Source organism: Amblyomma americanum, chromosome 2 (assembly GCF_052857255.1).
Source record: "Amblyomma americanum isolate KBUSLIRL-KWMA chromosome 2, ASM5285725v1, whole genome shotgun sequence".
NCBI classification, from domain to species: Eukaryota; Metazoa; Arthropoda; class Arachnida; order Ixodida; family Ixodidae; genus Amblyomma; species Amblyomma americanum.
This window is the reverse complement of record NC_135498.1, coordinates 218,287,732-218,305,995: the sequence shown is the minus strand read 5'-3', so window position 1 is coordinate 218,305,995 and position 18,264 is coordinate 218,287,732. Positions and strand designations below refer to the sequence as shown.

The 18,264-nt window shown below is 45.8% G+C and overlaps 1 protein-coding gene across 3 annotated transcripts in view; it reads right to left on the bottom strand.

The window, feature by feature from the left end:
- Window positions 1–18,264, bottom strand: part of LOC144122166 (uncharacterized) — a 178,501-nt gene that overhangs the window by 126,329 nt on the left and 33,908 nt on the right. The window contains exon 1 of one of the 3 annotated variants that reach the window (XM_077655742.1): window positions 2,520–2,623. The exons of the other annotated variants lie outside the window; for them this stretch is intronic. The gene's annotated coding sequence lies outside the window, so the exon portion shown is untranslated. Of the gene's footprint in view, window positions 1–2,519; window positions 2,624–18,264 lie in introns of those variants that run through there. 3 annotated transcript variants of the gene reach the window in all.

Below are 18,264 nucleotides of genomic sequence, written 5' to 3'. Positions count from 1 at the left end.
TGCTTTTCCACCCAAAAAATAAGCCAGTAGATCACCACATCTCACTTCACTTTAATAACCTAAGAATTGAAGAAGTGCATAGCATTCGGTTTCTTGGTGTGTATTTCCGCAGTGATCTAGGGTGGAGTGATCACGTGAACAACATCCGATTGAAAATGGCGAGATCGTTATGTGTGATTTACCGATTAAGACACCTTTTACCAATGCAGGCTAGAAAACAATTATATTTTGCTTTGGTGCACTCTCATCTAGTATATTGCAATCTAGTATGGGGTACCTGCAATAAAACTGATTCACATAAATTATTTGCCCTCCAGAAAAGAGCCTTACGTGCCTTATGTATAAATCCAACTGATGAAACAAACCCCTTCAAAACTTTTCATGCATGCAGTTTCCTTGACTGTTACAACTTTAGCTTAGCGATTCACATGTTTTATAAAATTAAGGAGGATTTCACTTCTTTCCAGAATATGTACTTTTCTAGAAACATTAAATATGAATTGCGCGTGGTTTCCCTATCTGCTACAAGATCCAGAACGAATTATGGAACACAAAGTGTAACTAACCAAATTGCAGCCTTATGTAATGCGCGCCCATCCTTAGTGACAATGGCTCAAGAAGCTACGAGCTCTATTGCCTTTAAGAAAAAATTGAAGTTGCTCTTTCCTGTTTTGTAATTTTGCGATTACTTGAGTCTAGTTGGTACTGATTCTTTTTTGTTGTCTGTATATTTATACTCCAGTGCCTGTTATCAAATTTTCTAATTATTTTCGTTTTTTTTAGTTATTATCTGTGTTGCATTTATGATTAGACAGTTCGGGCGTAACGAGGTCGTTTTTATTTTTTTAACATTATAGTAATGTCCTTCTCTCTTGTTTCGTGATCAGGTTGGATACCCTTAAGTGTGCTGTTCTTTTCTTGAAAATGATTGTTTTTTTGTAAACATGATTTGCCGTCTAGTCACCAGTGTCCAGATGTGTAAGCCGGGGTGTAGGCCTCGTCAGGAGGCACGCTCTGTCTGCCTCCTTTTGCCTCTCCCCGGGGGCATATTGTAATATGGCCGAATAAACTTTCAATTCAATTCAATTCAATTCAAAATTCAAAAATTCAATACCCTCTGGAATGCCCGGGGCCGTCAGAACGCCTCTTTCCCACGGAGGGGATCACCGCCTGCTAAGCCAACGACCTTATGCACCTGCTCAACCGGTCGGAAACAGCATTCCAGGACCTCAAGGCGCCAGGATTCCTTATCGCCTGTGCACGTGTTGTGGGGGCGGAGCCGTCACGGGGTTAGGAAAGAGACTATGAAGAGTGTGTCTGCCCATTGGACGCTTGATCAGCCACCGGTTTCCCTAGCTAGGTGCCTAGGGAATATCCACTGTATTTAAGCCGCGATTTGGCTGGTTTCACGGCATTTCATCTCTGACTTTTGGTCTCCGTGCCTCTCTTGTAAATATGTAAATAAACCTTGAAGTTTACCAACCCTCCTGAAGGCTTCCCTCCGTCGTCTGCAGAGTTCATCGTCATGCGGTGAAGACCTCGGTCCCGAAACCCAAGCATATCAGCGTGCAGTACCAAATTCGCAGGGCGGGACGCGCGATTCGAAGAGCCAATCGCTTTTGTGGAGATCGCTCGGTGCATCGTATTTTGGAAATAATTTGATTACTCTTTTCGGATTCTGTGTTTTGGGGAAGAGTTGTTATGGTCAAAAGTGAAGGGGGTAGCACGCAGCAAGCCACCGATCGTGATGAGTTTTTGCTGCTATTGGATGCTTCCTAAGTGCGAGAGGCACTCCCGAGGGTTTAAAACCAAGCCCGGGAGCCCAATCCGTTGTTATGGGCTTGGTTTAGATCCTCTGCATCTTCGGATATGCCGAGGTGTGAAGAGTTTCCTGTTAGCCAGTTCCATCCTAATTGCAACTCTTTGTAAATATGCTATTTTTTGTAAATCCCATATATTAAACTTAAGTTAATTTTCTCGTTAACTCCCGCTGTCGCAAATCACGAAACCGTCTCTGACGGTGCACCCCTGTAGCAAGAAAAAGGACCAAGAAGAAACATTACTGCATCCCAATAACATACTCACCTAATGACATAACAGTTGAGACATCTTCCACTTACAAGTATCTAGTTCACCTTCAGTCAGACTAAAACTGTAACTATAACATTAACTTTATTCTAGCAGCTGCTAACCATTCTCGTGGCATCTTGAAACGTAACCATCGGCATTTTCCGGTGCACGCGCATAAAGTTGCCTATATTACATTCATGCGACCTCAAATTGAGTACGTTTCAGCCATATGGGACCCTGATCAAGTGTACATCAAAGCTTATATCGTATCCCTGCAAAACCCTGCTGCTCGTTTCATTTATTCTGACTGCTCACGTTTTACTAGCGTCACAGCCTTAAAAGCTCGTGCTGGACTCGACAACCTTTCCCATCGTCGCAAACTCGCTCGCTTAACTCTTTCCACAAAATTTACCATCATGCGTTGCTTCACGACGATTTCTTTCACTCACCCTCAGCAGTGCTTCCACGCCTTGACCATCCTTTCAAGATCGAACGCATCACATGTGACACTTCAGATTTTGCCAAATCGTTCATAACCAGAACGATTATTGATTGCTGCCAGCTGCCTTCCACAATCGCAACTGAAACGAATACGACATCATTTCATGAACCTTGAAGAAATGAAAGCGAGGTATAGTTTTCTTCTAGCTCTGTTCTGCTCACTGTAATGTGTTCAAGTTTTGTTTTTCTTTCTGTTCATTACGCAGTTTTTTCATTATGTTGAATTTGCGTTTTGTTGTTCTGCCAGGTTTCGATACTTTCTCACTATCAGTTATTGCGCTTTTCATGTTTTGTTTTGTTTTTGTTCAGTTCCTAATGTTACATGTCCCCTCTTGTATCTTCATTTTCGAGTTTTTTTTTTAGCGTGAGCTAGACTGGCCGAGGTTGAATAGTTTCGCGTGGCTCCTGCAGAGCCGTGACGCGCATGCGCGAGGAGCAGTGACGTCACACAGCGCAGAGCTGGCGCGCCGGAGCCGCTGCCGCGCGCGCGCCTCGCCGGTCTGCGCATTCCAGAGGAGTGGCTTCATAGCCGCGGCAGACGCACTGGCGCCGGCGCGTGCCCAGCTGTGCGCCTCCGTGGCGCAGTAGCCAAGTCTGACGCTGCGCCGGAGCCGCTTGATAGCGCCCGTCATTTTGTGCGCATGCGCAGAGGTATCAGTGGGGTATACATATAGCAGGGCGTTTCCCAGTGTGGTATAGCCATGGAGAAGGCGAGCGAAATTGCTGCTCAGCGGCTCAGCGTAGCTCACGCTACGTATATCCTGGCATAGCCGGGCTAAGCCAGTGCTAATTTTTTATCACCCCCATATCTAATACCCTTGTGGCGACACACTCTGCGCATATTTCCGCGCAACCTCCCCCTTAATTGTTAGCATCCGGCCCAGCCTAACACGGCCACGCACTGGACTGCGTTGCCGATAAGACACAGCGCCATCGCTGCGTCACCCGAGGCATGCGTCACCGACGGTGGCTACAAAAACAGGCTGCCCGGCTGGGAAGAGCGGCTTTCTTACTTCCGCTACTCAGACGACCGTGGCGTTGGCATGCTCGTCTGCTGCCATCGCTAATCGAATAAACAGTTGTTACGTTTTTATGTTGGGATTCGTCCTTCACCAGAAACGACATCCCGCACCCTTGTGACAAGGGCCTAAGACGTTTCTTGAAATAAAACATAAATAAATAAATTCGCTGAAGTCAAGTCAAATTCGCCTTGCTAAGTCACTCAGGAGATGAACTCGAAAAAATGATCAATGAGTTAAACAGGCAGACCAGAACGGTTGGTCTATAAATAAACATGCAGAAAACCAAACTAATGCTCAGCAGTCACGAAAGGGAACAGCAGTTTTCAGCTGGTAGCGAGGTGCTGGAAGTATAAACGGAATACGTCTACTTAGCGCAGGTAGTGACCGCTGATCCGGATCATGAGAGGGAAATCGCTAGAATAAGATTGGGGTGGAGCGCATATGTCAGGTTCTCGCAGATAATGAATGGCGGTTTAGCAATAAGCCACAGGAGAAAGGTGTACAACTGCTGTATCTTACCGGCACGCAGCTACGGAGCATAAACGTGGAGGCTAACGAAAATGGTTCGGCTTAAGTTGAGGGCAGCGCAGCGAGCCATGGGAAGAAAAAAGAATAGGTGTAACGTTAACAGACCGGAAGCAAGCAGAGTGGGTGAGGGAACAAACGCGTGTTAATGACATGCTAGTCGAAATGAAAAGGAAGAAATGGGCTTGGACAGGGCATGTAATGCGAAGGCAAGATAACCGCTTGTCCTTAAGGGTAACGGAGTGGATTCTAAGAGAAGGCAAGCATAGCAGGGGGCTGCATAAACATAGAGGGGTGGATGAGATTAAGGAGTTTGTGGGGATACGGTGGCCGCCATTGGCAAAGAACAGGTTTAATTGGAGAGACGTGAGAGAGGCCTTTGCACTCCAGTGGGCGTATAGTCAGGCTGCTGCTGCTACTGCGGCTGCTACTGCAAGTGCTGCTGCTGCTGCACTGGTTGAAAGTAAATGAGATTGAGCAGCTCAGTTGTCTTCATGCAGTACTGCAATAAACTTTTTCATATAGACAGGAGTGGCACCTGAAGGCACCGAAAAGTATTTGTTATGAATACTCAAAGGTCGCGGTCTAGCATGAAGTCCCAAGTGAAAAAAAACCGCAATTTTTAGATCTAAGCTTAACGTTCCGGGAGGACCATTTATGCTGGGGTTACTATCCCCGTACTAGCAAGGAACTCCTGCCCTTCAATACGGCGCATTCAAAAATTGCGAAGCGCGCCATCGCCTCTCTCTGCATTGAGTCCTCGCTTTCAAAGTCATGTCCGCACCAAATGCACGATAGCTTAAAAAATCAGATTGGCCGCCTGTTGGCTGCTGGCTTCCCCTCGGTGGTGTTGACTGCCGTCGCTGAAACCCTCCTCCAAAAAACAAAACGCTGTACCAGGCCAAAGAATCCGGAAGAAAAGAGCCCTGCGAAAAAAACCTGAAGTTATACCTTATGTGCTCAAAGTGTGACATAATCTGAAGAAGGTGGCTAACAGACACGAAGAACCGCTAGTATTTTCAGCACCAAACAAGCTGAACAAATTTATACCCCGGATTTGTGGCACTGAGCGCCCTGGATGCAATATAAAACATCAGCGTGTCTTCACCCGTTGTATGGAAGGAGTGGTGTACGAGATACCTCTGACCTGTGGAAAGTCCTATATAGGGCAAACGGGGAGGTGCATCAACAAACGCCTTGGGGAACATTGCAAAAAGGTTGAAAACAATAAAGATAAATATGCCAACTTGGTCAACCATGTTAATATGTGCAAGTGCGAACCTCGACTGGAAAAGGCGAGGATTCTTGGCAGGAGCAAGATTAAACAGGCGAGGCTTTTATTGGAAGCGTTTCACATAAAGAAAAAGGCGGCTTTGTGTGTGAGTGACACGTCAGTGAATTTGTATGCGGCGGAGTACAATTTTCTGTGCAAAAACTGATAATGCAGGGTGATAGGTTATGGCTGTGATAGGCATATGGAGTGAAAAAAAAAGTGGGCGTATCCTGAGACTATCTGTGTGGTTTTCTTGAGTAATAAACAGTTGGAAGTTGGCGACTGTCCGTTGTCTCCTTGTCTTTCCTTTGTGTGTGTGGTTTTACTTGCGCCAAGGTGGATTCTTTCCAAGTTTCAAAGTGTTGAAAGAAGCACACGGAGATTGTGCAGGCTCCGAAGTGGGGAGGACGTTCTAGAGGCAGGTGTAAACTGGGACGGCAGAATCGCGCGATGTGCATCAATAGTGTTTGTAAACGATGTGCGCAGCCTGGTAACAGGAAGACTGGCAAGATGGTTAGAAGGAACCCCCGGGAGGGGCGTCGAAAATGTGCTCTCAGCTCGTCAACTGTTAGGTAGGTAGGGATATGATGCTCCTGGGAAAGGAGTACAGATGCGGCTGCGGGGACACATTTCGGCAATCGTTTTAGGCTTCGTATGTTGGTTTTTCTAATGTTTCCAAGTGCAGAAAAGCTGTAGTGAAGAAATCCCATAAATAAAGCATTGTACAGCTGCTTCATCGACCGAACTGACTCTCTCCACGACTTTCCCCCAAGAAATCCGAGAACGTGAGCAATCGCTGACAGTCTCTTTTTCATGTATGAAATATGGGGGGTCCATGACAGATTTCGGTCGATGATTACTCCCAGAAACTGACGGCTCTTTCTTTTCGTAGGGTATTGATGTGCCGTTTATGCATACGGGATAATGAGACATGTTCTTGCGTGTAAAGACAACAAGCGAGCACTGTTTGGGTTGAAATCTGTAGGACTTGCACATGGAGGTAGGCCGAAAGAATAATTGACGCCTTTTGAAGCCTCGCTCGAACTTGTTGGTGAGTAACTCCGGATGGTCCGACACAGATGTCCGCAAATGTTGAGGGTTGCGCCGGCTGTGGTAGTAAGTCGACAAGCCCCCAAGCAGCACAGGTAATGGGCCCAACATTGAATATGCTAGAAAATGCTGGCAAAGGCTGGTGCTACAAAGGACCAGTGTGAAAGCATCTGTTTCCAATATTGATCCAATTGCCTGTGCTGACAAGTGTAAGGTTGAGCAGCGATGGGCTAAGCGGTCCTCCCTGCGGGACTTCGCGAGAAGTGAAATGACATCCTCAGTCTGCACAAAGAGAGATCTGTTGGATAAATAACTGCGTGTCCAGCAGAATACGCGACTACCAAGTTCGGCAGCTTCCAGACCGTCCAAAATAGCCTGGTGAGTTAGATTGTCGCTTACGCTCTTTATATCAAAGAAGAATGCCGCGGTAAAGCGCTTCAAATGTTTTTGGCGCTAGACGGATGACACCAGACCGAACACCGAACACCAAAGTCAAAGTCAGAGTTTATTCAGACAACGTGTGGTACAGTTGGCTAGGGCGCATACCAAAAGGCAAATGGATGCCTGACAGAGAGTCTGCGCTCTTGTTGCTCCCATTCGAGAGCATAAGACATTCAGCGCATAAAATAAACACTAAATAAGGAAATACAGAGTGGCTGGTAAACATTGAAACTGGAGTTATTTCATACTGAGCATTTATGTGCAATTGGGCAAATACTGTGAGGAACAACAGAATAAAGACGAAAAGTGTGGTTATGCCTGGAGCGACCACAGATACATAGTGATGCTATTTTTGAGAGCTTTGAATGACATACTTTCCTGATAACGTTTACAGCATGACGGTGATCGTTGAAAAGACTGGAAATTCTGTAGCTAAGTTTGTGGGTGCCGCAGCTTGTACGTATTTTTTCCTTATTATAACATATGTGCCGGGTGTTGTAGGTGTGTGTTTTCGTTAGATACTGATGACAAAAAGCGGTAGGATCGGAATGCATTTGTACATAAGTGGCTAACGCTATCTTTTTGTTTATAACATTCCACAGTGTAAGTAATTGGTGTTTTCTAAACATTGGGGCCGTGTGGCTAAGGTACGGTGCGTTATCTATTAGTTGCAAAAATTTCTTTTGTAATAAATATATGTTTTCTATGCTTGTTTTAGGTGTTGTGCACCAGACAAGAAGACAATAGTGGAAACGCGAATGTACCAGTGTGTAGTATAGTTGTTTCTTTAGCCAGATAGGCAAAAGGTGCTTTATTTTATACATGATACGAATGGACCTAGACATACCAATGCGAACTTTTTCAATATGAGGGTACCAGTCTAAATTTTCGTGAAATATGACACCAAGAAATTTATGTGATATTGCACGTTCGATAGAGTCATCGCGAAATTGGATAAGGATTTCTTGTTTTATACACTTGTTACGAGCGCGGAATATAATGTACTTAGTTTTTTTAGTGTTTAACTCTAGTTCATTACTGTGGAGCCACGTCGACAACTTTTCCGGCCATACATTCGTTTCTACTTGGAGGACTTCTAGATCTTGTCCGTAGATGAATACATTGGTATCATCAGCGTACAGTATTACTTCTGGTGTGGACGGCACGGTAATGATATCATTTATATAAAGCAGAAATAACAGGGGCCCAAGAATTTATCCTTGCGGAACTCCGTACTGTATCTGACCTAAGCTGGACTTTGCATTCGTAATATTCGTGTACTGGTGACGATTTGAGAGGTAATTCTTTAATAATGTGAGAGCCGTTCCTCTAATCCCATATATAAATAACTTGTACAGTGAAATAGGGTGCTTAATGGAGGCGAATGCCTTTTTAAAGTCTAGAAAAAGACCTATTGTATATATTTTTGCTCAAAATTGTCTATTATCTTGTCCTTAACTTTGATTAGCGCCATTTCAGTAGATTTCCCTTTCTGGAATCCATATTGCTGCTCGGCGATCATATCGTTTCGCTTGCAGAAGTTTAGTAGCCTGATCTTTATAACTTGTTCAACTACTTTCGAGAGGACTGGTAGGGCCGAAATTGGCCTACAATTATTTATATCATTTCTATCACCTCCCTTGGGTATTACGAAGACTAGAAATTTTTAATTTATCTGGAAATATCCCGGTGTTCAAAATCAGGTTGCATATACGCGTAAGTGCTTGACTAATCATGTGACTGATGGACTTTATAGGTTGAACGGTTATGTCATCAGCACCACATGCACAGCTATTTTTTAAGTTTTTGATTACTGTGCAGATTTTTAATTCTGTAGTTTGAAACATGAACATTGAGCTTTGGATGTTGGACGTGATATACGTTGTAAAATCACAGTTACTGTTATTTGCCTGAGATTTACATGAAGCCCCTGATATGAGAAGGTGCTCATTAAGTTTGTCAGCAAACGACGCCCCTGTGTAAGGCACGCCATTTATGACGAGTTCAGAGATGCCGTCTCTTTTGATGTTGGACATTATCTTTTTTACTGTATTCCATACTTGTTTAGGGTTGTTGCAGGTATCAGTAAACTAATGTTCGTAATAACTAGTCCTGGCTTTTTTAATATCTGAGCTTAACTTATTACAAATTCGTTTGTATTCAGTCAAACAGTCCATATTTTTCGTTCTGATAAAAGAGGCAAGTAGTCTGTCACGCTCTCTAATTCTTTTTAGAAGGTCGGCATTTATCCATGGCTTTCTGGATTTTTTTACACTTTTTGAATTCTACTGTAGGGAAGGCTTGATTTTAGAGCTCGGTAACTGTTTTAATAAAGACGCAATGTGGTGCGACGGGGTCAGACAGTTGAAGAACATCTGCCCAGCTTGTTTCTGCTACTAAGTTTCTAAATATTGTGGTCTTAGCTTGGGTGCACATGATTTGGAAAGACTGTGTAGTGTACAGTAGGGTTTAAAGTACATCAAAATAGGTAAATGGCCACTAATATCAGCTATTAGTACACCTGCTTGCACATCATCCTTTTTGTAGCTTGTAAAACACACATCTAGTAAAGTATGGCTCATGTGTGTCACCCTAGTTGGCATATGTACTATATTTTCACAACCAAAGGAGAGAAAAATATCAAGCATTCTTTGCTGATTAGAATCTAGCAATAAAATATCGATATTGAAATCACCACAAATAATTACAGGCAACTTAAGCTGCATGCACTGTTCTAACATATTTTCAAGAAATGCTAAAAAAATGGCCTTTGATCCAGAAGGCGGTCTGTATACAACGGCAAATATGGCACCAACACACTTTAACATGAGACACTCAAAGTGTGGATTTATTACACAAAACACTTGTATGGTGACATAATTTAGGTAGTTCATTATAATATTAGCCACACCTCCCCCTCTCTTATCACTCCGTGAAATTGATACGCATTTGTATCCTGGAAACTATATAGCATCATAATCGTTGATGAGCCAAGTTTCAGTGAAAGCTAAAAATTCAAATTTATGGTCTAATGCATTCAGGAAGATTTCCACATAATCCTGTTTATTCCGAAGGCTTTGAGCATTGAGATGAAATAAAGAATTTTTTTTTCTCGTAGGTGCTTTGAATGTTTGAACGAATCAGCATCATGATAAGGATTATGTGAACGGGACTGTCATTTTCAAGGGTGTCAGTGCTATCAGTTACCGCGATGTGCGTACAGCCCGTTACTCACATATCTTATCCAGATCTTTTGTCGTCCTAATCCTGAGAACTCGGCTGCGGGGGCCGCGACGAACAAACATTTGTCCTATATTTAGCCAGGCAAACTCATACTCTTTTTCTTTCGCCGTTTTCTTCATTTTCCAAAAGAGCGCCTTGTTCTGTGCTGTCAGGTTTTCATTGGATAATATTTTAGATTTCGTTTCCGATAGCTGTCCTTTTTTTGCAAGCCATGCGTCTCTGGTTGAACGGGATACGAAGCGTACAAGAACAGGTGCAACATGCTTAGCACTCTCCCCGACCTCATTACCATTGTCATTGATAGATCGTGAGGGCAGTCGATGAACAGCCTCAACATCTGCCCCAGACAGGAGCGGACGTTCGAGGTCAGTGGCAAGACATTAAACTTTCCCAGTAGGTTTTCATTATCATTGTGGGGCAGCCCAAGTATTTCTAAATTTTGACGTCTGCCGTACTGCTCTAGTTCGTTAACTTGTTGCCTTAATTCCTGGCTTTCTTGTTGTGTTACCTGATCCTCGAGCTTTTCAACTCGCTTTCCGAGGGCAGATATATCTGCATCCTGCTGTTTCATTTTTTACAAAACTTCGTCGTATTTTGCGGACATTTCCTGCCCAGACATAATAGCCGGATATATACGGTAGCGCTCCACGTACCACTTAATACGTGTAAGTACCATCATTTCCAGTACTTTGCCAGCGCAGCTATCCAGCGCAATTGGACGGTATGATGTCAAGTCAAGACATCATACCGTCCGGAGACATCATACCGGCTTCAGGAGCGGAACTAGACGTGGACTTCAACTCGTCTGGAACTGTGCCCTCATTCCATGAGTTGTTGCAATACTCCAAAAGGACACGCCCAGGTTCTTGTCCAACGTTTCCAAGTGCAGAGTATGGAACACCGTCGGGTCCCGGCGATGATGACCGTCTACAACAAGCCAGCGCGGCGTCAAGTTCCTCCGTGGAGAAGGGAAGGACCATCCGAGAATCCCGAGAAGCGGAAACATCACTACAATGCGGCGTTGCGGATGGGGTGGATGGTCCTGCTACCCTAGCGCAGAAGTCCTCAGCTACCTCGACCTCGCCACGTCGTTGGTAGAGTGCGAGAGACTTGAAAGGGTGCAGCTGGTGTGGGGACGTTCGAAGGCCACGAACGACACTCGAGATGCGTGATAAACGCTTCCGTGGATCGAGCGTTGCACATAATTACCTCGAACGCTGTGCCTGGAGGGCTTGTATTCCATGCTGAATTTTCTTTTGCATACGCCTCACACCTCTGACGTCAAGGCTTGACTTTGTGCATCGGTATCTACGCTCTGCCCTCCATCGCAGTGATCGCAGACGCTCCAATTGCATATCGAATTCCGAGAACTTTGTAATTGAGGTGAATAACCATGTCCTTTTTTTTTCAATGGCCTCCTTAATTTTCTCTTCCAAACCTTCTCTGCAAGCACCTTCCATAAGTGCTTGAAACGCTGACAAATCGATGCTTCGCATACGTATGGCAGACGTGCATATAGAAAGGCCAGTAATGATGAGGTATGAATGGATATGGTCATTGCCGCGAATTTAAATATTCGAAAACCACTGGACGTTGCTGGCAAGGCATCGAGAAACAAAAGCCAAATCAAGGCTGCTGTTGTAAGTTGTCCCTCAATTATATGTTGGGGAGCCGTCATTTATTTATTTTTTCAAATACTTTATTTCTTCCTAACAAAGAAAGAGGAAGCTGAGGCAAAAGGCCTGTAGCGCCTGACGAGGCCTCAGGTTCCTTGTACAGTCTGCAGTACAGTGCAGCGGTAAAAAAAAAATGAACATGTTACAAATCAAAGAAACATTAAACATTTTACAGAACAAATCAAAGAGAAGGAGGCTCGCACTTTGCATGAAACGTGATCACAGCGGAGCAACAAAAATTACATAAAACCAGACTTCGCTTGCGCAAACAAAATAAATAGGTGAAATACACAAGCCTTTTAAATGCTAATATTAATGTTAAAACACAAAAAGGCGCATTATTTATTAGGTAAGCTAAGATTGTTCCAGATGGTCGGTGCACAAAAGTTTAAGGATTTAACATGTCATGTTGCATTAAGTAGCCCTAGGTTATTGCATTAAAATATTTTGGAGAAGCTCTAAAATCATGATCACCCGAAAAACTATTTAGGGCGGTAGGTGCTTGATAGATCATTTTCTGCTTCCCGTAGTTGGTACGCGTCCTAGGGATTAGTTTTCTGTGTGCTCGGAGGCTATACTGTGATGAGGAATTCTCTGGAATGATATTGTACAGCCGGTTTTTGTGGATGTGTTGGAACAAACGATAAAAATAAACCTGATCTGCTTTAAGCAAACTGTATTGGGAGAAAAAGAGGTGCTGTAGCCAAACATTGAGGATGACCGTGATACCCCTCGACTGCTCGTAATGCCTTTTTTTGAACAAGTATCAATTTACTGTAATTGCTTTTAGTCGTAGTGCCCCAGACGAGACAACAATAAGACAATTTGGAGTAAAAAAGTGCATAGTACATAGATAACTTCAACCAATTAGGTAGGAGATGGGAGATCCTATAAGACAACCAACTGTTTTGCATAGACCAGATATATGATTGGTGACGTGAATTTTCCAAGGAGAAGTTTCCGAAAACCAGACACCGAGGAAGTTGAGACTGCTGACTCTGTCAATTGCTGTGTTCCCGTAATGAATACTGACTGTGTCGCGTTCAAGAACGTTGATGGGCCTAAATATAATGTAGGTAGCTTTCTTCAGATTTAGGGTCAGACTATTTGCCTGAAACCACATATGTAATCTATTTAGGTAAATATTGGTCACACTTTCCAGAGCAGGCAGTGAAGGGGCAGTGAAAAAAAGGTTCGTGTCGTCTGCGTACATTACAAGATCAGCTGAATTTAATATTCGGGATATATCATTAATATAAGCTAAAATAATAAAGGTCCTAATATAGAACCTTATGGAACACCTTGAGTTATGGCTAGCATGTCGGAACAATTCTCATTTATTCGAACATACTGTGAGCGGTTTTCTAAATAGCTAGTGAGGAAATCCAGTGTTATTCCGCGCACACCGTAACCACGTAACTCATTGAGGAGAATAGCATGCTGTACGCAGTTAAATGCCTTGCGGAAACCAAGAAACACACCCAAGGTGTATCTTTGCTCCTCAATATTATCGATAATTTTGTCTTTAACTTTGAGCAGTGCTTGCTTGTTCGGTGGTTCCGTTCTTAAAGAAGCCGTACTGTGTAGAAGCTTGCTATGTTTGTCGAAAAAGGTCTGCAATATGCTGTTAATCGCACCCTCAAATACTTTTGATAATACAGGTAATACTCAAATAGGCCTATAGTTAGACATCTCATTCCTGTCACCGCCTTTATAGATTGGACACACGCGAGCAATCTTTAAGTCGTCTGGGAACACGAAACATAAGATTTGTAACGCCAGCCAACACGCCAGATATAGATGAAGAGACGTACTTTAACGGCACAGCTGCTACGTGGTCATACCCACTAAACACGGAAGACACTGGAAGTCATGGCAGAGGCGAAGGACACACGCTTTCGTCCCTGAATGTTCATTCTAACGCCTCCCCACATGGTGTGGTGAGCGTTAAAGTCGCTCATGGCGATCCAATGGCCTGGCGTAACCGCCATCAAATCAGTCAATCGTGCGGCGTCAAATCTACTTGATGGCGACATATACGCACCCACAAGCGTAAACGTGAGACTATGCCTCTTCACCGTTAGGCAAACGTCCTGGTTGTCGTTATTGGGGAACGGGATGGAGCACATACGCAAGTTCACGCCGAATGTAGACGACGACTATACTGTTCCAGAAAAACGGTTAGTACTGCGCGAATTAGACACGACAGGAGAAGAGAAACAAACACGACAACACAGGCGCTGTCGTCTTTGTTCCTCTTCTCCTGTCGTGTGTGATTCGCGCAGTACTAGCCTTTTTTTCTGCAATGAACAACTAGCCCACAAGAACGTTCTACTTCTATACTGTTCCCTCAGTGCGCGGGAGATGCAAACGCCTCGTAGCTTGTCAGTCGCAATATGTCTGGTACATTCGGTTCACAAATGACAAGGATGGGGAAATTATTTACGTGAACACATTGCCGAATACCTGAAATTCGGCACTGGAGTCCGCGATTATTCATTGAAAAATAGAGGCTTCCTTCAGCTGCATTTCAAATCTCAATGCTGGGGGAGCCATTGTTCTTGCAACTGTAGAGCCGCTAGAACTGGAGTTAGCGCGTCCAATACTTGTAGCGCATTCTGTGCTGCTGGCGTGCGCAGGCTTGCCAGCACAGCGCGGATGGAACTCAGAACTGACTTGAGCATTGCAATAACCTGCAGTTCTTGGCCATGGCCGAGATCTTGGCCTTTCTCAGTATCAACAGCAGGTGTAGAACTGTGAGATGTCATTGACTTTCCTGGCCTATTGGACGTGCAAGGTCTCGCGAGTGGCGGCCAGCTAACGTGCAAAGCAGCAAGTCGGGCTGCACCAACAGTTGGGCTCCCATGATTTAGTTCCCGGATTTAGTTCGGAGGAGGACAAGATGCAACAGTGCTAGAGGCCTCCCTACCAAAAGTATCGGCTTTCTTAGAGGACCTTCGACGACGCGATCGACGTCGTCGCGCCTTAAAGGGACACTGAGGAGAAACCTATAAAATTTTTTTCGTTAGCAAAATCTGATAGTTCGCCATTTTGTGGCTTTGTTGCCGCTTGTCCGGCAGCGAAAGATGCATTTATTTCAAAGAAATTTGGATTCGAAGTTGCAAACGTTTTTGCCGCCGCTCCGATTCAAACTCGAGAACTCTTATGACGACACGGAGAACTCTTATGACGTCACAGGACGGAGTGATGAGAAACGTGACGTAAATGGAGACTCCGTGATTTCTGGCGGCTAGCGGTGCGGTCTAGCAGCTGCCGAAATGAAAGCTACCGCCGCCGCACGTTGAAGGCATCTATCGGGGGTCGCTTCCGTCGCTCTGTTTACGTTTGCACCGGCGTCTTGCCGGCGTTGCGATGGATCCCGTTCCCGAACCCGACGACGTAGTTCTCGCAAAATCTCCGGCCTGCATTTCAGCGACCTCAGCCCCACAGAGCGTGCGATGCTTTTGAGGAAGCACGGCTAGGTTAGGCGCCGGCGGGTCGTTTCCCCCTTCCTCAATGAGCAGCCGTTGCAAACTAAATATCATAATCCCAGTGCGGGGAGTCGCGTTGCGCCCATGGGAGGCTGGCCGGGGCTTTGGGGTCAACGGATTGGGATTCCTTGAACGGCGCGGTTGCACGGGGCAGCAGGCGGCGTCGAGGCCCACGGTTGCAAGGGCCAAGTTATTTATTTATTTTATTGCCACAAAAAACGGATAGGTGCTCATGGGCGGTCGCGTTTAAAGTGGGCGCCTTGAAACTAAAGCCGACGCACGACGATTCAACGGCTTCCGCTAGATCCAACGGGTCCACTGGATCGGCCTCTCTCGCCCACTTGCATGTGCCTTCAGATGTGTACCGTGAATGGATCAAATTAGCCGAGAGCTCGAAAAGAACAGTTCCGCCCAACTGCCGAAGTTATTGAATTACGTCACAACGCGCACCTCGCCGCGGAGCCGAATCAGTCTGGCCGGGCCGGCGGCGGCTGGCGCACTCGGCGCGAAATATAGACATGCTCCAAGTATCTCCGCCAGTGCGGTCAGAGTGCGCAGAAGCCGCCGAACGCGTCCGCGGTCAAGCGCAGTGTAGGGTCGCGCTTTGGCCGACGTGACGGCGCCGTGCAGCGCGCTCGCGCGCGCGTGTTACACCGGAGAATAAACGCGCCTTAACAGAGCCTGCGCTTAACCGCTAACCAACGTATTCGGTGGCGGCATCTATGGGAGCCACTGAAACCCCCCGCCCACACACTGAATAAAAAAAAAAACGGCCGTGGCTTAGCTTGGTTAAGCCTGGTGATTGCGAAGCAATAGTGTGTTATTCTCTCTTCTGCACGCTCTTTTCTTCGCTTTTCGTTTTCCTTCTCTCGAAACGCACTTTCCTTCTCGAGCCGCTGCTGCCGCTGTTCCGGGGTTTCTTGGACACGCCTCTGCGTTTAGTCGCGTTCCAGCGTACTAGTAGAAGGAGACTCACTGTCGGGCAAATTCATAATTTCTTCCTTTGCTTCTGCTGTTTCCACAGAGGAGGTTGCACGTTGTCGCCGAGCTGCATACTGGGCACGCCGCTTAGGAAGTCGTTCTTCTTCCGTCTCCGTAGCTCGCTGATGCTTCCTCTTTGCATTCTGCCGAGCTGCCTTGTCCGTAGGCACCATCGTAACATCTGGCTGTATGACTGCCTTGGCGAGAGGAGCGGAGCTGTTTTATACAGCTGGTGTGACGTCACTTTGACCGTAGCGCCCCTGGTGAGAGGAGCGGGAGTTAGGCCGCCGTTGGTGGCTACCGCCTAGCCTCGCGACGGCGTGAGATGGGGCCCCGGTTTTACACAGCTGGTGTGACGTCACTCTAGGTCACGTGGTGTGACTTCACGCAGCGAGGTCACGCTAAAGGTCAATGGTGCCTACCACCGCCTCGCCACGGTACGGGCTGAAGTGCGACCTAAAGTAGTATTGCTTCGCAATAAAAAAATCCTATGCCGAAATTCGGAAACGAACCAGGGCCTGTGATGTTTGAGGCGGATACGCTACCACTCCGCCACAACGGCTCAAGCAGAAATTATCAATAAAGGCGCATCTAGTGAATGCACTCTTATGCAGAAATCTCCGTGCTTTCGCTACGTATATCCTGGCCTAACAGAGCTAGGCCATCAGCAATTTTTCTGAACTGCCTTGTACCTTGTCTCCCGTCCCTAATAAACGATTTCCGTTAAATAGTTTGAAGTTGACCGGCACAGCCGGGAATGTTTCGCCGGGTGAGCGTGCGAAGACACAAGTGCTGCCTTGTACGATTACCGACCATCGTGCCATCATAGTTTTTCATCGACCGTGGCGATCATCTGACAAGCCTTAACAGGCTCCTTCAAAGGTTAACTAGCACTTGAAGCGGCACTTGGAGTTCCTCTTGCTGTTCGGCGCTTGTAAATCGAGGAGCGTCAAAAACAAAACCACGGGGCCCGCAAGGCTCATATACGCGAAGCGCCTTAACAAAACGAAACTCTACTGGCCGCCTGTGGTGCCGCCAAGCATCGGTTTTCTTTGCTTCCAACATTCAGGTTGCCTTTTGTCTGCCTTCTTTATGTGATAAAAGTGCACTATCGGTTTTAAAACAAAATTTACTTCAATATTGAACCGCGCAATCTTCCTTTGTCAGCCTCAGAGATTCCCGCAACATGTAGGAGGGAAAATTCCTCCAAGGTGGCGTCTCTTGTCCTACGACGTCACCACGCTTGTACTTGCGAGTTTGGCCTGTGGCGGCGATACCTGTATTTTGGTTCTTGCTATTTTCTACCTTACAAGAGCTTTCTTTTCAATAAGAGCGGCGTTTTTGTGATCAGGAGCTGGTATTCTATCGATACCAGCCAACTTCAATTTCTCCTCAGTGTCCCTTTAAAGATCAGCGGTTATCTTGCCTTCGCAGTACATGCCCTGCCCAAGCCCATTTATTCCTCTTTATTTCGACTAGGATGTCATTTACACGCCTTTGTTCCCTCACCCACTCTGCCCGCTTCCGGTCACTTAACGTTACACCTATCATTTTCCCTTCCATGGCTCGCGTACTGAGATGTATGTTGGATTTGGAAAGAGGCCGTGCCATGGTATTTACTGTACATAGATTTTTGGCCTTTTCGGTACCTGTTTCTTTCTGTCCGAATTGGTGACCCCTTTAACCATTTTTTTTTGCTCCTGTGGTTTCGAGATTACCTTATGTACTATTCGTGTCTAAATATTGTCTCGTGTACGAATAAATTCTGTTTGTGGGTATGCTCGTCCGCTGCCGTCGCTAATAAACGGTTGTTAAGTTTTATGTTGGGATTCGTCCTTCGACAGAATGGCATCCCACATCTGGTGACCCGGACGCCGGCATCCCCCCACATATAGTGACCTGTCGAGCCGAACCTTTTCCCTCAGCTGCGTTCCTTGATGGCTTACTGGCAGGACCCAGCCCACGACCCGCCGCTTCCGGCAATCCGGCGT